The 24,187-nt window shown below is 37.1% G+C and overlaps 1 pseudogene; it reads left to right on the top strand.

The window, feature by feature from the left end:
* The first annotated feature begins 22,190 nt into the window (after positions 1-22,190).
* On the top strand, positions 22,191-23,274 carry LOC131895644 (sodium- and chloride-dependent creatine transporter 1-like; annotated as a pseudogene).
* The last annotated feature ends 913 nt before the right edge of the window (positions 23,275-24,187 follow it).

Below are 24,187 nucleotides of genomic sequence, written 5' to 3' on the forward strand. Positions count from 1 at the left end.
TTTTACAGAGCATCAATTTTAAGGCAATGTCAGCCACATACAAAATGAACAAACAAAACAACATCAGAAAAAAAATTAAAAAATAAACAAAAAACCAATATGACAACGTATTTTATTAACTTATTATTAGAAATCAAAGGGTTTTTAGAAATTTAGAGGAAAAAAAATCATATCTACATTATAGGATACCTTATTCAAAAAATTACTTTACTCTTTTACAGACTAAATGTAAGTCACCAGCACTGACTAAGAGAACATCTAAGTGAGGGGAAAAGACATAGGCAATTGTTTTTGAAGGAGATACAAACCTGACCATGAATATGATATTGACCTAGAGAAGAGAGTATAGTGCAAATAGAAAAATGAATGATGGAATATTTGATTTCGTTTTTTTTGCTGTTTTCCCGGTTATGTGGGGACAGAATATCTAAGCAAACTCTAAACTCTGCATATTATGTATCATTATCATGCTGGCACCAACATTTATTGATGATATGATATTTATTTTATTGATAAATAAAAGATATTTATTAAGAGCTAGTTATGTGCAGGCTTTATGCTATTGTCTGTGGGATTGGCAAAACAAACCAAATTTCTTATATGAAGTTCAGATTACAGAGGATCTTATACATCAATAGACTCAATACCTGGTATTTGGTTCTTAGCTTGAATTATTGTCACTGTAATTGTCTTTTTTTCAAAGCAAAATAACAGTTCCTGTGTTGCCTTTTCTTATTAGCAAAGCAATATAAACACGACTTAATGCAACAGTGTCCTGATGCTGATTCCATCTCACAACCACAAGCATGTAAATCTGATTCATGAAAAAGATATTCCAAATATTCCTAGCTTAATACTCACTACTTTAGATATATGGGTCTGTGAATGTTGCTACATGGATGTGGTCATGTTACTGCTGCTGTACCAAGGACCTGGACAATCATTTACGTCAGTTCCCAAATGCAATTTACACTTTGTCTTTTCATGAGACACTTTATCATTCTGACCTCACTGGAAAGAATTGATCTACCTGCAACTTCTCTTTTCTCCTCTAGAATGTCATAAGTGGAATCACATGATAAGGAAACTGAGATTGCTCATTTCACTTGACCTAAAGACTTTGAGATGATCTGTGTTGTACACATTGATGATCCATTTTTTTAAACCATTTTAATTAAAATAGGGTTACATCAGTTTCCCTCTTTTCTTTTTCCTCTCTTGCCCCTCCCATGTACCCTCCCTTCAACCCCCCTCAGCCCTCTCTCTCATTAATAGACTTATTTTCTTTTATTATTAAGTCCAAATATATTAGTATAACGTGCTGTATCTATTTGAGACTGTTCTGTGTACATGGTTTCAGAGACAGTCACTTTGTATTGGCTAACCAGTAAGATGACTCATCCTTGAATAAGGTTATTTTGTCCTCTCCCATTCCTTTTTCTTGCATATGAGAATTTCATAATTTAGAGGACCATCCATTCATTAAAGACTATTTGGGCAGCTTCAAAATTAGAGTAATTATGAAGAATGTTGTTCTGCTATTTTATCTATGCTATCCGAAACTATATTTCATTTCTATGGTATGTATTCCCAAGAAACAGACTGTACAAACACATGGTATGTGTTCCACTTCATGAGATGTCAAAACACTTTCTAGAATAGATGTAAGATTTTTTTCATTCCTACAAAGTGATATGCAAAAATTCTACTTGTTCTGCAACTTTGCAAGCACATGATACTGTCTTTTAATGAGAATCTATATTGAGTAACTGCATTATAGTTAAAAAAAAAATCATTTCCCTGATGACTAATGCTTGTGTTTGCTTGCCATCTGAATTTCTGATTTAGTGAAATTCTAGTCACATTATTTTGCACTTCATAATAAGCTCCTTAGTTTCTTTCTGGGTTTATATCACTGATATACTTACCTGATCACATATGCAATCGCAGTTGTTGTTGTTTTTTTTTTTCTCCAAATCTACAGCTTTTGATTCTCTTAAGAACATCTTCTATGGAGAAAACATTTTTTAGTTTTGATGAAGCCCAACTTACTAACTCAATATACCTTTCCTTTGGTATTATTTCTGAAGAGCTTTCCTAGCTGAAGGGCACAAGGGCTGTCAGTTGGTTTTATAGCTTTAAATTTTGTAGTTCAATCTTTAATCTATTTCCATGAATTTTGACAGAAAGGAGCATGTCAATATTTACTTTTATGCATATGGGTGTTCAATAGCAGGTCTAGCAGTATTCATTGAAAATACAATTTTTACCACTAAAATGTATTTCATCACAAAAAAATCTGCCTACAATTGCAGATATTTGCTTTTTTAACTTTATATTCTACACCATTTACCTGTGTGACTATATTTTTATCATGTAACATTTTTTATGTATTTTTGGTTGTGAGGCTAGCCTTTAACACTGAGTTAATTGTCTCTCCAGCCAATTTTTTTAATTAAAAAATATTTTTATAAGTGTATTTTGATCATGTTTTCCCCTTCCCCAACTCCTCCTAGATTCTACTCACTACTCTACCCAACTTTATGACCTAGGTTCTCTCTTTAAAAACATAGAGATAAACAAACAATCCACAAAAGCATAAAAATGAAAATCAAAACAAACAGGAAAAAGATCAATAAGACAAAAAAATGCCCAAACAATTCAAAAGAAAACCAAAATTCCAAAAATACCACTGAGTTTTTGTGTATGTGTTGACCTGGGCATGGGGTTTGCCCTGGAGTGTAGTTAATATGCCCAATGAGACTTCACTGGAGAAAACTGGTTCTTCCCTTTGTCAGCAGTTATCAATGGACATAGCTTCTCAGTTACAAGTGGGACCCTGTCCACTCTCCTCACCTCAGTGCTAGGACCCTGTTTGACCTGAACCTTGGCAGGTCTTATGAATGCTGCCACAGTCTCTGTGAGTTCATAGGTCCATCAGTCCTGTTGTTTCTGTAAGACATTGTTTCCTTAGAGTTACCCATCATCTCTGGCTCTTACAATCTTTCCACTACCTCTTATGCTTAGATCCCTGAACCTTGAAGGGAGGACCTTAATGAAGACATCCCACTTATGGTTAGGTGGTCCAAGGTCTCTCACTCTCTGCACATTGCCCAGTTGTGGGTCTCTGTGTTAATTCCCATCTACTACAAGAAGCAGCTTCTCTCATGCAGGTTGAACTAGGCACTGATCTATGGGTATAGCAGTATGTCACTAGGAGTCATTTTATAGCATGTCACACTCTTGGATATCATAGTTTTATAATTCTCTCTGTCTCTGTCTTTCTCTCTCTCTCTCTCTCTCTCTCTCTCTCTCTCTCTCTCTCTCTCTCTCTCTCTCTCTCCCCTCCCCTCTCTTTCAAACAGACAGGGCCTCACTATATAGCTTTGACTGGCCTTGGACTCACTATGTAGATCAGACTAATCTCAAACTTGAGAAGGTTTGTCTTCCTCTGCCCCCCAACTGCTGGCATTAAAGGCATGTGCCACTATGCCTGGCTTCTATAATGCTACTTAAAGTATGGGCATATATGCCTTTCTACTTCATTGTCTTTAAGTATCCTTTGATTGTTTTAACTTTTCTGATTTTCCATATAACCTTGAGACATAATTCTGTGTCAACAACAAAAAAAAGTCTCTTGGGGTTTTTGTTTGAATTTTGTTATAATTACAGATCCATTGAAGAAAACTGGTATCTGGATTGAAACTTTTAACTAATAAAAAAAGGAAATATCTTTCCAGTTACATAGACCAGTTTTATTTGTTTCATCGAGATTTAGCTATTTTCAGCATATTCTACATATATTTAGTTATATGATTACCTAAATCTTTGACTCTTTCACAAAGCTATTGTAAATCTCATTGTTGTTTTACTTTCAATTTTCAGTTTGTTTGCTGCTAAAACATAGATTTATATTTGCTATTTGTAGTAAAGTAATCTTTTGTCACATAAAATATTGTTATAGTCACTTATTCTGTACTTGTAAATTTTCATAGTACTTTTTACATAGACAATTATATCTGTGAATAAGGGCAGTATTACCTTTTTTATTTAAATCCATAACTTTATTTCTTTTTCTTTTTATCTATCAACTAGGAATTCAAACATGATTTAAATACTGAAAACACACACTCTTGTCTGACTTCTCAATTAAAAAAATATGTTGAAATAGTCTCTCTCTCTCTCTCTCTCTCTCTCTCTCTCTCTCTCTCTCTCTCTCTCCACCTACCCACATTTCTATTCATAACCCAGACTTGTCTTGAATCTGTGATCCTTGTAACTCTGGTGCTGAGGCAAATACCATTATGCCTTTTTGACTCTGTGGTAGTTTGAATAAGAATAGCCCCCATAAGCTTATATATCTGAACGTATGGTTACTAGGGAGTGAAATTGTTTGAAAGGATTATAAAGATTAGGCGATGCGGTCTTGTTAAAGGAATTGTGTCACTGAGGGTGGGCTTTGAGATTTCTAAAGGCCATGTTAGGCCCAGTTCTCACTCTCTTTCTTAGCCTGCAGATCAGAACACAGCTCTCAGCTACCTCTCCAGCACCATGCATGCCTTCACAACCCCTGCCATGATGATAATGGATTAACCTCTGAAACTGTAAGCAAGCTCCCAAATAAATGCTTTCTTTTATAATAGTTGCCTTGGTCATGGTCACAGCAGTAGAACAGTGACTAAGACTTTCCTTTAAAGGAAAAAGCATAAAGTATTTTGCCACTAAGTAGGTCAGCAACCACACATTTTTACAAGTACTTTTTTCAGGTTAGAAATTGATAAAAAGAAGCAAAACCATGACACTATTTGGAAGATATTCATAATATGTGCATCCAAAGAAAAAATTAATATAAAAATATGAAGAATTCGTCCTGGAGGGGTTTTTCAGTGGCTAAGGTCATTCTTGTTCTTCTCTCTTCTATAGGACTTGAGTTATGTTCCCAGGTGGCTCTCAACCAGTTGAAACTCTAACTCTGGGTCATCTGATGCCTTCATTGAGTAACTGCATCCATGTGATAAACACGCAAGCAGAGACATCCACATTAATAAAAATAATGTGTTTTTACAAAAACTAAAGAATTTGTGATTCAAAGTTTAAATACTCCAAATTACAGAGAAAGGAAACATTCAAAAAATTCACACAGAAGGGCTATATATTCAATACACATATAAACATATACTCAATCTCAACAGTTTCAAAGTCCATCTAAGTTCTATGCTATGTACACATATTTGTATTCTTTAAAGCATCTTCTTTATAATTACATTTTTTGGTACAAGAGAGTTTCTTCAGGAAGTCATCAAAAAATTTCTACAGTATTTTGATGCTTCATAGTTTTGAATTACAGTGTGACTGATATTAAGTTGCATATAAAATTTAAAGTAGTTCTATTCATGAAAAATGATTAAATCTCATATTCCTTAGTATTTAATATTTTTATAATTTTTAAGTACCTCATGATTCAAAGTCTTATAATAGCCACAAGAAATGAAATAACAAGGACAAGAGAGCTTGTCTCCTGACATTAGCAGAAGGGAAAACCCAACCACAAAACTAAGTCATTTTAATCATGTAGTCAAGATTTCTGTTTTATATACTTTGTCTCAATTTGATCATGAGACATATGCTCTGTTTATCTCTTTCAGTCATAAATATTCTGGAACCTTTTCTCATCAACTTTTCTTATCAGCAAGGGGAAATATTTTACAATCTCAAAATTAACCATCAAACTATACCTAAATTATGTTTGATTTGATTCAGTTTTCATTTAATTAAAACTGATTAATTTCAAAAGATATAATTTTCATACTTTACATATTAGCTAAAAGTGAAACTTATTCTTCCTATTTTTGTCATTATGAAGGTAAAGTGACGTGGGAAATGATGGTACACACCTATAACTCTAGTAATCAGGAGTTAGAGGCAGGAGGATCAAAAGTTTGAGGATGTCTCAAATACAACAAGAATGGAAGAGAATAAAGTGGGCTGTAACTATGAGAAATCATTTTGTCTGTATAGATTAGTGAACACAAAAATAATTCTCTCAAATTGGTGATTATATAAGGAAAACTATGCTTCACATGTTTTTTTTAATAAAACCATGTAGAAATAATTTCTTTGATTGCTATTTCTCAATCTACCTTCAGGACCTAACAAACATTTAGGTAGATAAGAGTAGAACTAGAGCAAGAACCCTTGACTAAGGAGCCTGAATTCCTCTTATAACTCTAACTCTTAGGAATTGCAGAGGTTCTCAGGTAATCAAGAATCTAGTTTGGAGGTATGAAGTTAGTACTTCACAGGGAAAAATGTAATTTACGTACTGTCTAGAATTTGAATTAGTTATATTGTTATCTCTGCTTACACACACACAATAAAACTACTTTTATGAAGCATTTATCCAGGGTTAACAATTGCTACTGTTATTTCACATAGTTCTATGAAATGCAATTCTCCCCAATATTTATGAAATCATGACAATATTACTAATGATGTAACTCAGGGAAGAACTTGGCCGCATAGGTGGACAGTAGAACCAGGGGTGGTCCAACTCCCAAGCCCTTGCTTTGTTCAGTGTGCTATCCTGTTTTTGTTACCATGACAACTAAAGTTTGGTATAACATCCACCTGAGAATCAAGGAGGCCAATTATTCCTAGTGCAGCCAGCATGAAAAGTATAATGCCATAGTAAAGTTCACATCTTTTACTTTCATTTTCTTTCACATCCAAGTAGTTATTAGCAACAAGTTGTTGTGCTGTAAAATAAATGAAATGGAACAAATCCCCAATGACGCCCCCCTCCCTTCTCTGCTCCTTCAATAATAGGCTAATTCTGGTCACCTGAAGTGAGTTCTTTGAATTTGATGACAGTACTTGGTAATTGCCCTTTGACCTCCATCACGTATTTCCAAGGAATCTTGTGATCATTTAGCTCACATTTGCAAATGCAATCTTTCTTTGCCGAATGAAAATTCACATTAGTCCTTTTTTGGATTATAGGTTCAGGAGTGTTGAAACCATGTTACCAGGCAAGCAACATCTATTAAAGCACAATGTGCTCCAACACTCATGGCTTCACTGAGCCAGTGCACAATCTTCTGAAGGACTTTTGAGGGGGAAAAATGGATATTCAGGATGCTATTATGGCAGGTGGTAGTGTGGGGTTTTCTTCAGCTCCCAGGCCAGAGACTATCCACAGAAAATCATCCATGGCACAGGAATACACTGTTCAATACTTGTTCAAGCCTAAAATTTGAGAACAGCTGCAGGTGGGTTGGACAGAGAAATGAGGCAATCCTCTTTGCAGCAGCTAAGTAACCAGGCAACTTTACGCATTTAATTTGCGGAGTCCCTGCTGTTGCTTGCTTGAAGACTGATGTTCAGCCAGCTGCCACCCCCTACCACCACCACCAACTGCCTGGCTTGCCAGCTGGAGCAATTTGCTTCCACCTGACCCCTTCAGCCAGGTTGATGTCCAGTAGGCTTAACTTCAATGGCAACAGACATTTTGTCTTAAGGAATCAATCGGGATTGTTAACCTGTGTTGATGCATTTGCTTGAGCTGCACCGGCCCATTCAGCTGGAGAAAAAGGAATCCCTTTACAAGTGTATTCAGATGTTACCCAAACTCAACATTATAGGAAAGTTATAGTCAGGAGTTAGAGAACCCCGTGAATGCCTCTGAAAAGCATATGAGGTGTTTTTACAGTTTAAATACCCCCAGACAATCAAATTACCCTTCAAATAGCCAAAGTTAAGTTTATGTCAGAGGAAAGGGTGAGTAGGGTAAGGTATGAGTATAGCACTTACAACAGTTAAAAATAATATACTTGATTTAAACCGCACATTTTTAAGTCATTTTCAATTTGGGAACTGAACTAACTAAGTCATAAGCATTTTCTCAAGTTTCATGTATGTTAAAAAGTACAACTTCTGTATTTTTATTTTTAGGACTATGTCTGTCATGGTGTGTGTGTGTGTGTGTGTGTGTGTGTGTGTGTGTGTGTGTGCGAACACACACACATAGCGCATGCATTCGGACTTTGTGTTATGTGTTGTAGGTTTTGTTTATCATAGAAAACATCTAGCTGTTTCTCTCTATACTTAACCTTGTTCCTGACAGAACTCTGAGACTGGATGCCTAAGTAGCCTAAGGGCTTTCAATAAGTAGTGAATGAATGAAGGAGTGACAAAATGATAGAGCTTCTGAGCAATGTTTAAATTTAAAGCAAGGAAATTTTATTTCAGATATCAATCTATCTCCTTTATTCACACAATTAGATAGTCTTTCTCTTATAAAATACTGAGCATCTTGTTCATTTTGCTTTTTTCATGAAATTCTATTTCAATGATACCTACTTGTCAAAACAATATGTGAATTGATAAAAATTTCACAAATCGTTAAGGAAAGCTCTGAAAGATGTCTGTTACAGTCACTAATATTCTAGGGCAGCATGAAAATAAAATCTTCAGTTTCTAATTAATTCATATTTAAGTCAACAAATATTAAAGCCGACACTGGCAGGATAATGTTAAATGTACTTGTGGCATGTCAGTGAAACTAGGAGTGATGGTGCATACCTGTAACCTCAACACTGAGGACGCAGAGGCAAAAGGGTCACCATAAACTTGAGACAAACCTGGACCCCAAAATGAATTAGTTTCAGGCCAGCCTGGGCTGCAAAGTGAGACCCTATGAAACATGCACACCACACACACACACACACACACACACACACACACACACACACACACACACCCCTGAAGGAAAACAGTCAGTGCTATGTTCTAGCATTTTAGGAAACAGATAGAGAATGAATGACAAACATAAAGAATGAGGAGATCATATGGCATATTGTAATGTGATATACATTTTTAAAAGAGTGAGTACAGGAAAATTGGGAAGAATTGAGTAGTTTGAAGAAGCAGTTGACATTTTTAAAAGTACAGTGGTAGGCTAAATTGAAATGTGACATTTTAATAAATGAATAAAGGAAGGGTCAAAGTAGCAAAATGAGTGCAGAGGATGGAGGAGAACATGTTCTTGACATGTTAGAAGAATAATGAAGAGAATAAAATGGCATTAATCGGGTGAAAGGGAGTATTTAAGAACAGGATGAAGAGGGAGCCGAGGAAGGCAGATAACACAGAGATTATAGGTCACAGTGAAGACATTGACTTTTCTCCTGACCACATTAAGTCACTGCAATAGTAGGCATAGAGACATACTTTGAATTTGTTTTAGGAAGATTGCATGTTCATGCTGAGAATAGAGAATGAATAAGTATAGAAACATACAGGTTTTAGAGCAAGTTACAGTGGTGCTATATCAAAGCAGCTAGGATCAGGTGTACAAACCTGAGTGATCACAGGAAGAAAGTTAGAAGTGGCTAGATCCTGGTTACTTTCAAGATAAGGCAACAGAATTTCTGATGAATTGAGTACAGTAGATGAAGAAAAGAGAAGACAAAAAAAAAATGGCTCAGTTCTCTTGATTGCCTACCAGAGTCAGAGGATAAGACCTGATTTCAGAAAACATCATATACTTTGTTTGAAGAACATAGAGAAATCAAACTGGAAGATCCCATCTTGGTGGGTAGCTTTCAAGGTACTGAAGAGTGCTATGCAAGCTTCTGGAGGAGAAAGCCAAAAATCTTTTCCAGCTGTGAGTCCTGTGAGCTCACATAATACCAACCTGCCAGATAAAATGTGACCACCAGTACAGTAGTGGTGCAGGTTATGGAGGTAACCCACCAGTTTCTCATCCTTTCGATTTACTCAACAGGAGCAATTAATGCCTATTACAACAAATACTGCCCAAAGCCCATGGTTTGTGAGTTCACAAGCCCTGTAAGGAAACTTACTACCATTGTTCTTGTGTTATATGAACATGATGTTAAACCTCCTTCTAAATATTTATATTTATACCTATAGATTAGTGTTATTTTCAGCTTTGGTCATAGAAGGTAATGCTTAAAGTGGGTAATGATTAAAAAAGATTCCTACTTGGTGAAAATGCTGAGAATAAATCAATGTCAAATGTTTACCCTTAAATGACATATTTATATCAACTCCTTCATATAAAACTGTATTAGAAAGGGTAGGCAGGATGTAAGAGCTTGAAGAATTCTCTAAAAAGATGTATTCTGGACATTAAATGGCTTTTGTTCTCATGAAATCACAACAGCAGAGGTTACCTGAATAAGTCTTAGCTAGGACTGAGCCCATCAACATTCTATTTTGTAAGGGGAGGGGCTCATGATTCCCACTCCTCACTGAGGAACTATAGACAGTTCATGGTTGTTGAGGAGGAGAGTAATATGCTTCAGTGTAGCCACAGGTAGATTGCCCTTGATCAAGTAAATAACCCACTACCTATGCTCATGCAGGCAAACCTAGTTAAATGCAGTGGGATATAAATAAACAAAGTTTTGAAAATAAGAGTGGGACTTGCTGGAAAGAAAAGTGTATTAGGGAAAGGCACAAGAGAGGATAATGAAGGAGAATAGATCAAATTGCATATGTATGTATAAATATATGTAGACATGTATATACATAATAAGTATATATGTACACACATGCACACATATAAAAGAAATCTTAGAATAGTAAGAAAGTAATAAGCAGAGTTAGAAAGGTATATGAAAATCAAGGAAATTGGTTTTAAGTGAAGACATTGTTCAGCCATCACTGTGCATACAAATTGAGTAGGGATGTTAATAAAAGGCTCAAAAGATGCACAGAAAAATTTATGGATCAGGTATTTTGGAAGGACAGAATCATATCAATTGAAATAATGCAGAAACAAGTGTCTAGGAAGTAAACCAAGACTTTATATCTGACATTATTAAATATAAGAGTCTATTAGGCATGTGTGGAGATATTAACCCATCAACTAGATGTGCAAGTGTGGAATCAGTGCAGAAAGCAAGACTAGACATTCTTATTTTTGAATTAGTAGTATTTAGGTGACTAAAGCCTGTTCTTAAAACTTGAAAGCTTTATAATGGACAGAATCATTAAAGGAGTGAATATACAAACAAAAGAAAATTTAAAGGAAATTGAGACAAAGATCTCACTTTGGATCTTAAACTGGCCTTGAACCCTTGATATTTCTACTATCTCAGGAGTGCTGAGCTTATGGGCATCAGCCACAATGCATGGTTTGTAATATGCTTCTGAATTAATAGGAAAAAAATGACAGATTTGTGTATGCTTGTGAGGATGCTCCAGTACAAAAGACAAATATAATGTAGGAGAGAGATGAGACAATTAGGGAGTATAGTCTTAGACATAAAAAGAATGGAATCGTAGAAACATGTCTGGATTTTACAATCATGGGCATCTTCAAGTTCCCTTTGACTGCTATAATTTCTTTTTGAAAGTACAAAACAAGATTACCAGTGAGGTTAAGATGGAAGAGAAACTGTTTCACTAGATTTTTTCCCTGCCAGCCTTACCAGTTGCATGAGAAAAACCATAGGGTAAGATAAAAGACTGGCATTAACTATGATTATACTATGGAAAAGCAAGAGACAGGAAGAACCTAATACAAAAATGCTACATAGTTGACCATGTAATTTGGATAACTAAAGGAAACAAACATCAAATGACAGCTAAAGGAAATTATGACAAACCCAGAGCCAATACCACACCAAACATCAAGGAACACCATTGAAGAGGTGGGGAAAATGTGAGAGCTAGAGGATAGGAGTGAGCACTCTGAATTGCAATTTTCTAGGTTTACTATGGTTTCCCCCACTTATTAACTCACATCAGCTGTGGTTACCCACATAAGACCTGTACAAGATCAATCCAGCTCAATTTAATCATGCATGGGAGATGTGATCCCAGGTCTCATTCCTGAATGAGAAGCTACTGTCAGATGATAGTTGCTTGGCGGTGAGGAGCAAGAGGGACATTCTTTTTTTGAATGTGTGACCACTGGTAGATTTCCCATGCTGTAGTGTTACCCATACACCCATATGCACATGGACAGCATTAGTTGGAATTAGTGAGTAAAACAAAACAAATGAATGAAGAAACAAAGGACATGAGTTGGAAGAAGCTAGGTTGGTGGATTTTAGGGAATAAGTGGATAGGAAAATAGGGGTGAACATTATTATATTTTGTATACATATATAAAATTAAGAATAAGTAAAAATTACTTTAAAAAAGACATCTAAAAGGGACTGGAGAGATGGCTTAGAGGTTAAGAGCACTGGATGCTCTTCCAGAGGTCCTGAATTCAATTCCCAGACACCATGGGGCGACTCAAAATCATCTATAATTCAATCTAAAGCCTTCCTGGTATGTAGGCAGAACACTACATACATAACAAATCTTTTTTAAAAAGACATCCAAAAGAGGTAGATTATTGTAATCTTGGTATTAGTGGAGAAAGTGAGAGGGAGAATTGTTGAAATGGAAGCTTGGAGAGGCAATGAGAAATCACCTCTCAGGTCTCTAAACACAGAGTTTAATTGTATCACCTTGTGTCCTTCCATTTCTCCTTCACAGAGTATATGCTGAAGTCGGACATTGTTTTCAATGTCTTTCACCCTCCTTTGAAATTCTCTTCATTGTCAACAAATCTCAAGCACTTTGCAAAAGACCATATCTAATTCAGGGAGCTAGAGCAAGTAAATTAGAGGGGACAGGGTAAATAGAAATTGTAGAGGGAGGAATTACAGCTATTAGTCATTACAATGTCCAGAATTTGTCCATGGCAAGGCAGACGTTGAAGGACAGGATCACTGGGGTAAAAGAATCTAAGAAGCTAAGGGTAAAAGTGTTAGAATTGTTTTATGTGTTCTGAAATTGCACATAATCAATACAATGATGCAGGAGCTGAAACAATTTTTAAAATGAAAGAAGAATGACATAAAATCAGTAAATTAAGCCACAAAGAAGAGGAGAGGGTGATGTAATCTGGTGACATACTTCAAGCCACAATATTTGGAAGGTTGCAAGGTGAGAGGAAATAAAATTATCTGGTGTGACAATACATTGCAGGGTAGCATTTCTGTACCACCTCTATCTCAGTCAAGCTGTAGAAGGTCTAAGGACAGTGGGGAAGAAATAATACTAACCACACTTTGAGGAGTTTCAGTGGAGCTGTGTCACTAAGCATGGATCCGTTTCATTAGCAGAGAAGTATTGAATGAGCAAGTATTATACACCATTGAACATATCTTTCCCCTGAGATATCTGGTCAAATCTGGAAACAGGATAAGCTATTGACATCTCAACAGCAAAGGCCAAGGATACTATGAAATATCCCAAGGATGCAGTATCCCACCACAAATAATTACTTGACCCAAATGTCAATGGTCTTGAAGTTAAGACACATTTCACTAGAAAAATGTGAGAAGAGGTTGAGGAGACAGGGAAGTTTTACAAGTCATGACTGTGAGTTCCAGAAGTTATTGTGAAGATCTCTAAGTAGACAAGGCATAAGAAGACAGAACATGCCATGTACAGAGTGTTGTGAGAATCTGAATTTCATATTATGTTATAACAAGGAAGTCTATTTCTGGGGTAAATGATTCACCAGACATTATGCATGTGGTGGAGAGTGTTGCAGAAATCCTCAGCAGCAGCAGTAAAAGGAGAGGATAGGTGGTCACTACTCCAGTGAGCCTGAAGACCCTATAAAGCTTGAACATCCACCTGATGAATATGCTTTGCTCTTGTTGACCTATTATCTTTTTCTTTTCTTAGTTTTTCTTCATTGTTATCCCCAGCTCCTTACTTGTCACACATAGATCATTAGATTGCTCAGAAGCACTATCAGAAGTGAGTAGCAACTATCTTTTCTATATGTTCTCTTTTCATCTTTATCCATTCTGTCATTAAAATCTTTACTGGAATATGTCTGCTACCCACTTCTTTTCCCCATGGATCATAAATTAGTGATTGAGTTAAATATTATTTTCAGATTAATATGTTAAATCTACTCAATAATAATGAAGATGAACAAAGAATTTTGAGGTTTTAAGGAATCATTACCACTGGGACTTCAGATATATTGGCAGAGTTACATTTCATTATTGTTATTGTTGTTGTTGTTGTTATTGGCAGAGACATTTACTTCATTCAACTCAAATGGACAATTTTGTTTTACAAGGTGGGTAAAACTAATTATTAATATTCCTCCTCAGACCTATAAGCCTCCACGAAGACAAATCCTAGAAAAAATTATTCAGGTACACAGAATAGCTCTTCCTACACCATTCCTATCTTTTTGAAAAACACAGTTCTTTGAAAGTGTTGAGTTTTATACAATGTATTTTGATCTTGTTCACTACCCCCAACTCTGTTCACCCCACTATTCTATCCACCAAACTGTAAACTTAAAAACAAAACTCCAGACCAATTTGTGCTGCCTGTACTCAGATATTTTCTGCCCAGCCAGCCAGCATCCAAATAATGACACAGAGACTTCTTATTAATTATGAAAGCTTGGTTGATAGTTTAGGCTTGTTTCTAATTAGTTCTTATAACTTAAATTAATCCATTTCTATTCACTTACTTTCTGCTTTGTGGCTATATAACATTTACTCTCTACTGCACATGCTACTTCCTCTGAGTACTGGTATCTCCCTGCTACTGCACCCTTCTTCCCAGCTTTCTCTCTGCCCCAAAAATCCTGTCTAGCTATTGGCCATTAAGCTTTTGATTAAGTCAATCAGAATGACACATATTCACAGTGTACAAAAAGACTATTCCACAACATTTCCCCCTTCTGTCTAAATAAAAGGAAAAGTTTTAAATTGTAAAACTATAAACAATAAGAAAATTGTCAGGTAAAAATTACATTTACAATGTCCAGTCTATTTGGATTCAGTATATTTGGAAAAAAATAGTTCATTAACTATCCTCTCCAGAGTTTTGTACCTAATTTACTTTCTATCATGACTAAGGAAAACTATATCTGTAACTATCTAGCCTTCAATCCCATCAAAGGCACCAGGATATAATATTACCTGAATGACCAAGAAATGCAGTGCAAGCAGCTTCCAAAACTAAGAAACGACATAGATATCTGGCTGTCTGGACAGTCACCACAAGGTTACTCTGCAATGCTGGAGAATCCATTTCCCATTCCTAGAATATCTGACAGACTTTTCTATGAAGCAGGAATTTTGATGGACTATCTTGCCTTGTTTGGGCAACGTTCAACAGTCTTTTTTCTTTGTGTCCTGCTTGTCCAGTTTGGACAGCATACTGTCAGCAGTTGAGGCAAGGGCAATTTCTTGCCCCCAAAGCTAACTTTTGCCACAAAGAAAGCAAACTCCATATGGAGGCTCTTTGAAGCCCATCATCCTTTTATGAAGTAGATTGGTACTACCAGGAACAGATGTATTTCATGCTAGTGAAAAGCCCTATATTATTAAAACATTAAAATGTCATATTCTGTAGGTCTTTGAAGTGTTTGAAGACCATATATGTGTATATATCTGTTTCATACTTGTATGAAAACATAACTAACATAACTACACGTTTGATTTTTATATGTGACTAACTTCTAACCTGCATTTCTTTATTATCCTAAATAATTTATAATAATAACTTTCAAAGACTAGGGAATTTACATTACCTTGTTCAATGAGCTGCATAGGTACAATACTTTAAATAGAAGTAGAAATGTATATACACTGTGTTCTAACAAAAAAAAACCCTAAAATACGTATCAACATACAGAAATTCATACCAATGTAAAATATTTGACTCTAGTGGTTTTTCAAAAATAGACTAAAAAATACACCCTTTTATCTCATCATTTTTTATACTACATCCCCCCTTTTTCTCTTCAGAAAGAGATCCCTGAAGCTAATCTGTTAAGTTTTTTCTTATCATGACCAATAACAATTTGTAACCAACCCCCCTAAACAATGACAAAGACCCATAGCCCACTGAATGACCAAAACCCACCTACCTGATCTCTTAGGAATGTGGCTTTGTGTTCTATAGACTTCTTCCTGTTGTCTTTGGGTACTGGAATCTTTCGGAGACCCTGCGAAAATTAGGATAATTATGAAGTCCTGGTTATAATGGTCTGTGAGGCTGGACAATCTCATCTAGCAGCCTTGGAGCTATTCTGGGTGCACAACTCTGAGGAACCTGAAACAGAGGCACTCTGAGAGGCTGGATCACCTGGGCCACCCATTTTCATTGGTGTCTTGTCCCCTTGCTCTGAAAACACATAAATTGTCAAAGGTAACATACATATCTGTTTTAACCCATGTATGAACTGTGTGTTGTGTATAAGCCAGTCAAAGATGATTTTTTTGTTTTATGTTTGAGGAGGCAAAATACATGTCACCTGTCTTGTAGTTATTTTAGGTTTATTTCTTTATGTCTGTAGCCAGGCTTTTCAGCACCACCCCCCAATCAAATATGATTCTCTTTAACTTTGAATGACTCCACAGCCTTTTGTTTTCTGTGGAAACAAAAACATAACCTCCTCTCTAACTCAATATATTTTTGAACTCCATTTTGAAGTTAAGACACTTTAAAATATGCAGATTGGTTTAATTAGCAGTTTCCATAATCCAATATCTCTCAATAGCCATTGTTTGTTCATCAGCAATCAAAAAATTCAAAGACAACACAGGAACATAGAGGATCCAGACTTCCTGTGTATTTCTCATCTCTATGTAATTTATTCTTTCTTCTTTATTTCTCATCTCTATGTAATTTTTTATTTCTTTACTCTTTCTTTAAAGACAATGCTCTATTATTTTTAAACTATTTATTTATTTAGTTCTATAACTATCTAACTTTTTTAAGCCTATGCACATTGTTAAACACACTGGGGCCTGTTTAGAGTTTTTTTTTTTTTTTTTCTGTCTGAATCTGCTTTACTGTATGTTTGTAACCCTTTCTGTCTGCATGACAGAAAACTTTAAACCCACCATGCAGGTTAGCTCATGACACAGTGGCAGCTCAAGTAGGCAGGCAGCTGCTGGGAGACATGTCTCTCTACCATGACCTGCATGAGAGACACAAGACTAAGAAGCTGCATTTGGTTATGTTTTTTTGTGTGTGTTTAGAACCTTTTTTTTTAAGCTTTCTTATGTCTTATGTGGATAGACATGATTAGACATTTGGTATCATTTGTAGTCAGACTTTTTCAGGCCCACCAGCCAGCTCCCAAATAGCAACATGGAGACTTCTTATTAATTATGAAAGCTTGGCCAATAACTGAGGCTTGTTTCTAACTAGCTCTTATAACTTAAGTTAACCCATTTCTATTAATCTATGTACTGCCGCATGGCTCATAGCTATTACCTCTCCTCCTGCAAATCCTGCTTTCTCTACATCTTAGCATTTCCTTGCGACTCCACCCTTATTCTTCCCAGCATTCTCTCTGGCCCCCAAATCCTGCCTAGCTATTAGCCATTCAGCTTTTTATTAAACCAATCAGAATGACACATATTCACAGTGTATCAAAAGATTATTGCATAATAGCTATCCAAAATATTCTTGGATGTGTGGTCTTCTTCTGGAGTATGATTCATTTACCAGGGACATCACTCTTAGAAAAGACTGACCTTTCCTTTCCTAGCAGCTAATAAATGCAATTGTTCCACAGCTAGGGGTATGATTGTGTGCCCAGTTCTGATCTCCATGCTAGGATTAGGTCTGGCATGGGCTTATACAGGTTCTATTCATGCTGCCATAAATTTATATGTGCATTTCTCTGCTGCATTAGAAGATGTTTCCTTGTAATTATCTACCACCTCTGGCTCTTACAGTTTCTGCAATAATTCTTAGGGGGAGAGTGTAGTATATATGTTCCCTTTATGGGTGAGCATTCTATACTCTTCTTCTCTGTACTTTAGCCAGTTATGGGTGTCTATGTTAATCATCATTTACTGCAAACAGAAGCTGTCTAGCTACCTACACAGATTAGATTCTCTCACCACAATGTCTTGCTTTGTGAGTCCTCTTAGCCATCTTAGCTTATATATAATGAATGGTTACTTGCTGTGGATATTGCTCTATATAAATAAAGCACTGATTGGCCAGTGACCAGGCAGGAAGTATAGGCAGGACAAGGAGAGAGGAGAATTGAGGAAGGAGGAAGAAAAGGGGGACCGGCTGGAGCCACTGCCAAGACAAGGAAGATGTAAAGTACTGTAAAGTACCTGTAAGCCACAAGCCACGTGGCAAAGTAAAGATTAATAGAAATGGGCTGAATATAAGAGTGAGAGCTAGACAATGATAGGCCTGAGCTAATGGCCAAGCAGTTTAAATAATGTAAGAGTCTTTGTGTTTATTTTATAAGTGGGGTCCGGGACTGGCGGGACTTGGCGGTGGGAGCTGGAGAAAAATTCTCCAGCTACAGTTACTTTTATGGTTTCTTTTTTTAGTTAAAAATCCACACTGTCACCAACTTTCCTACCCCTTTTCCTCCCCATTGTCCACCAGCCTGTAGCTAGAGTTTTCCTGCCTTGCCCACAGTCAGGACAAATATTTGTCACTCGCCAGTCCCACAGCTGCTCAGACCCAACCAAGTAAGCACAGAGACTTATATTGCTTACAAACTGTATGGCCGTGGCAGGCTTCTTGCTAACTGTTCTTACAGCTTAAATTAATCCATTTCCATAAATCTATACCTTGCCACATGGCTTGTGGCTTACCGGGATCTTCACATGCGGCTTGTCATGGTGGTGGCTGGCAGTGTCTCCCTCACCCAGCTTTCTGTTCTCTCAATTCTCCTCTCTGTTAGTCCTGCCTATACTTCCTGCCTGGCCACTGGCCAATCAGTGATTTATTTATTGACCAATCAGCAACACATTTGACATACAGACCATCCTACAGCACCAGCCAGTTTCCATGTTGCTTTTCCTTGTTTCCAAGATACCCAGTATATTCATCACAACATCCATTATTGTCTGTTTGTTTAATGTGTCATTTTCCCTAACTTTTGTAACTCCTGCTTTACAAACATCCTACCTCCTTAACAAACTCTCAGTGCCATAGAATCAGGAACTGTGGGTTAGCCCCCTGCATTATATGAACCTACATCAGTGCCCAGTGCTGAAATTCTCCCTGAGCAGATTTATGGGTAGATTAGGACATAACTAGCCATGTAGAAAGCTATAGAGTTCTGAAAATGATATCTTCTGAATATCATTAGACTATTATGGGATTTTTATACACATATTTGTAAGTATTTAGGGGTTATAGTACAATTTGATTCATATATACAGTATATAATAATCAAATAGGAAAATTAGTTCTTCCATATTCTAAAACATTTGTCATTTGTACATTATAGGAAACTTTGAACTCTCTGCTTTATTTTATAATGTATAATATATATATAATGTGTAATTTAAAATGCAATATAAATAAATTAAGAAAGGCTATAGCTGTCCTACTGTGCTATTAGACCCATCTTCCAGCCTCTTTCTTTCCCCTCTCCTCTCCCTAGTGTATACTGAAAAGTTTCTATGAATGATTTTTATCGGTAAGCTGCTTTAGTTTCTATAAATGAGTGGAACACATAGATTTGCCTTTCTGTGCCTGGCTTACTCACTTCATCTGGTATCGTCCAATACTATACATATTTTCAGAAATGACATTCTTTTTGTGCCTGAATAGCATCCATTGCGTGTGTGTGTGTGTGTGTGTGTGTGTGTGTGTGTGTGTTTGTGTGTGTGACATTGTTTTCATGTACTCAACTGTTGATGGACACCCTGGTTGATCCCATATCATGCCTTTGATGAATTGTGCTGAAATAAACATAAGCATGTACTCACCTCTGAGATATAATAGCTTTATTTCTATAGAACATATACTGAGTGGTGGGAATCACATGGAATTTTGAAGCCTCTTTGTATTACTTCTCCCTTGTATCTTTTACTGTCATGTAATCAATTCTTGACCCTGATCATTATGGCTGTTTCTACCAGTGTTCCCAACAGAGTCACCATTCCAACTTTATTCTATTCTGCTGTGAGATTGGAAACTCCAGAAAATAAAAGGTTTGTCAAAGATAGGCACTGATTTAGTACTTGAAAAACGCTTTGGGGGAAAAGGCTATGATCTTCAAGGCATGTAATTTTTGTTTGTTGTGCTGGTCTCTAAGGAACCCTTTCGTTTCTCACACAGTGTTCAGTTAGTCTCTAGACAGTTGCAATCCGAAAAGAAAGGTTATCACATTTGTGTCTATGCTGGTTAGAACACTAATGATTTTACATCATCAGTGGGAGTGCTATCTAAATTCCATGACAAACTCTTAAGTACTCCATATATGTTGTTTTTTTGTTCTTCAAGTACCCAGCACTTATCTGTAATTACTTCACACCACCATTTCTTCTTGTTCACAGCTGGATAGTCATATGGCAACCAATGTAAAATATGCAAATGCCATATCCATTGAATGGAAATAGTAGCTCAGATTTTGAATTGTGATCTTTTCCTAAGCTGATGACATTTGGTATCATACTCTCTCAAGAATTAGGACAATGACAGTCAATCAATTAGCTAATAGTCACAAGGTTAAAGGTCTGGGATTCTACAGTACATTGTGTCACTATACATCTATGGGTTAGAAATATTAAATGCATCTTTGATAGGGTACGTTAACTTGTAATATGTTTATTGGGATGAAATGCCACCACAATCAAGGGGCATTCGCATAATGAAAATGTACTGATGTCCCATGTCTTACTTCTCTTGCTTTGTCTATCTTTATTTTCTTTTATCTAAAGGTGAAAAAAAAAACGGCCCAAAACACAAGTTTTTGGAAGTGAATCCACCTCTGCTTTAGCTATAGTTTTGCATTTAACTAAATGCGTAGGCAGTGGCTGGGGAGAAAGAATCTCCCTTTTTTTTTAGTTGCACAACTCTTATTTTTAATATTTTTATTCATTTTTATATGCCAACAACAGATCCCCCTCTCATGCCTCCTCCTGCTCCCCCCTAACCTTCTTCCCCCATCCCTCATCCCCTCCTCCTACAGGGTAAGTTCTCCCATGAGGGGTCAGTAAGCCTGGTACATTCAGTTGAGGCAGGACCAAGCCCCTCCCCGATTTATCAGGGATAAGCAAGGTGGAGATCCCAATGAGTAAACTGGGCATGAAGGGAGGCAACAGAGGGTACAGGATTGAGGATGAGAATGTGAGGGAACAGGATGGTCAAACTGGGGAAGAGATGGAGTGGGAGAGCAATGAACAAGATAGAGAGAGACATTATGGGGTTAGGGAGAAATCGAGTGCAAGGGAAATTCCCAGGAATCCACAAGGACGACTCCAGATTAGACTACTAGCAACAGTGATGAAGGTGCCTGAACTGGCCTACCCTGGTAATCAAATTGGTGAATACCCTGTCATCATAGAGCCTTTATCCAGTAACTGATGGAAGCAGATGCAGAGATCCACAACCATGCACCAGGCTGAGCTCCGGGAGTCCAGTCAAAGAGAGGAAAGAATCTCTTAATGTTTTTTAGTTCCAACCTCCTTCAACTATAGAAATAGATACTTTAATACTGAAAATTTCAGGTTTTATGTGACAACCAAATGTTCAAATACATTAGAAAATATTTCACAAACTGTGAAGAACTCTCAACAGCTGTGTTAAAACTGGAGGAGAGGATAGATGTGTGGGGAATATGAGGGAAACAAAATTTGTAGCATAGACTCAAGGAGGAGACAATCCATTTAAAGAAACAAGATTTTTATGTGAGAAACAATTAGTGAACGCAACCAAATATAAAACAGATAATCAATGAAGAACTCATGTGGTACAGAATATTAACTGCTTTAGGACTTAAGATAAGGCAGATATATGAAGCAAATAAATTAAAAAGTGTCTTAGAAACAAACTACTTTGTGATGTATTGTGTCCCCCAATATTGTGCACCCTAATAAAGTGCATCTGAGGATCAGAGGAAAAAGCCAGCCATTATAGTAAACATAGAGGTCAGACAATGGTGGCACACACCTTTAATCCCAGCACTTGAGATCTCATATTTTTGCTTGGGAAGGACACACGCCTTTAATCCCAGGAAGTGATGGCAGGAAGCAGAAAGGTATATAAGGCATGAAGACCAGGAACTAGAAGCATTTTAGCAGCAGTTCAGTTGAGATACTTTTGGGTGAGGACTCAAGAGGTTTTCAGTCTGAGTAAACAGGAACTCACTTTCTTTAGCAGAGGATTTTATAAAGGTAAAAATGTGGCGCTTGAGGGGCAGGTGCAGCCAGAGAGAGCCCTTTGCCCGCCAGCTGCCCTGGAGGCACTCCGCTCCCTGTTCCAGCCTCATAACCGCCAGCCTCACAGCCCCAGGGACCTTGGCGAAGAAGGGCTCCGAGAACGGTGTCTATCACATGTCTGACGACCAAAAGAAGGGTCCTCTCAACGTACCTGGGCCGGATGGTGCCCTAGCCAAGTGCGATGGTCCCTCGGGCCTTGGGACGCCTCAAAAGACAGGGACACTCCAGATGGACTTCGCTGTGGGCCTGGGTAACATGCGGTGCTTCCCCTTCCTGTGCTACAAGAACGGCGGAGGTGTGTTCCTTGTTCCCTATGTCCTGATCGCCCTGGTTGGAGGAATCCCCATTTTCTTTCTGGAAATCTCACTGGGCCAATTCATGAAGGCCGGCAGCATCAACGTCTGGAACATCTGTCCCCTATTCAAAGGCCTGGGCTATGCCTCCATGGTGATTGTCTTCTACTGCAACACCTACCTCATCCTGGTGCTGACCTGCGGCTTCTATTACCTGGTCAAGTCATTCACCACCACTTTGCAATGGGCCACATATGGCCACATCTGGAACACTCCTGACTGTGTGGAGATCTTTCTCTGTGAAGACTGTGCCAATGCCAGCCTGGCCAACCTCACATGTGACCAGCTTGCTGATGTCAGGTCCCCTGTCATAGAGTTCTGGGAGAACGAAGTCTTGAGGCTCTCTGCAGGACTGGATGTGCCAGGGGCCCTCAATTGGAAGGTGACCCTATGCCTGCTGGCCTGCTGGGTACTGGTCTACTTCTGTGTATGGAATGGGGGTCAAGTCAACAGGAAAGATCATGTACTTCACTGCTACATTCGCCTATGTGGTCCTCATTGTCCTGCCAGCCTGAGGAGTGCTGCTTTCTGGAGCCCTGGATGGTATAATCTACTATCTCAAGCCTGACTGGTCAAAGCTGGGGTCTCCTCAGGTATGGATAGATGCCGGAATCCAGGTTTTCTTCCCTTACGCCATCAGCCTGGGGGCCCTCAGAGCCCTAGGCAGCTACAATCGCTCCAATAATAAGTAGTTACAAACTGTTATTGTTAATGGTTAGGAAAAAGGCTAAAGAAAGGAAATTAGATTTAGAATTCTTGTTTTAAAAAAAGAGGATATAGGTAAGAGGTAGATTATTGAATCTACTCTGAAAAAAAGATATAGAAATGATGGATAAGTGGTAGATTATTGAATCTACTCTGAAAAGAAAAAAAGAGGGAATATAAATATGATATAGATAAAAAGGTAGATTATTGAATCTACTAAGGCAACTACTGGTTTTAAATGTTTTACATTGGATTGGATTTTTTATATTGTATACAAATTATGTATATTGCTACAAACTTGGGATTGATTCATATAGATATGATAAGATAAAAAGGTAGATTATTGAATCTACTTTTAGAAGACAACTAATTTTAAATATTTTTACATTGGATTGGAATTCTGTATATTGTATACAAATTTTGTATATTACTACAAATTTGAAATTGATTTTGTTAGAATATATTGTACATATATTTCTAATCTTGTTCAAGGTATTGTACCTATACAGTTCATTTAACAATGTAATCCAATTTGCTAATCCTTGAAGGTTATTACCAACTATTTAGGATATAAAGAAATAAAAGTTAGTAGTTACTCATTACAATCAAATTTGTGGTCTATATTTTTGCTGATGTCAGGTCCCCTGTCATAGAGTTCTGGGAGAACGAGTCCTTGAGGCTCTCTGCAGGACTGGATGTGCCAGGGGCCCTCAATTGGAAGGTGAACCTATGCCTGCTGGCCTGCTGGGTACTGGTCTACTTCTGTGTATGGATCAATGTCTGGAATATCTGTGTTGTCCAGATATATATCTATCTATCTATATATAGATTTTTGGAGATATATATATATATATATATATATATATATATATATATATATATCCAAAAAAGCCTATAGGC

The sequence above is a fragment of the Peromyscus eremicus genome, chromosome 19 (assembly GCF_949786415.1).
Source record: "Peromyscus eremicus chromosome 19, PerEre_H2_v1, whole genome shotgun sequence".
NCBI classification, from domain to species: Eukaryota; Metazoa; Chordata; class Mammalia; order Rodentia; family Cricetidae; genus Peromyscus; species Peromyscus eremicus.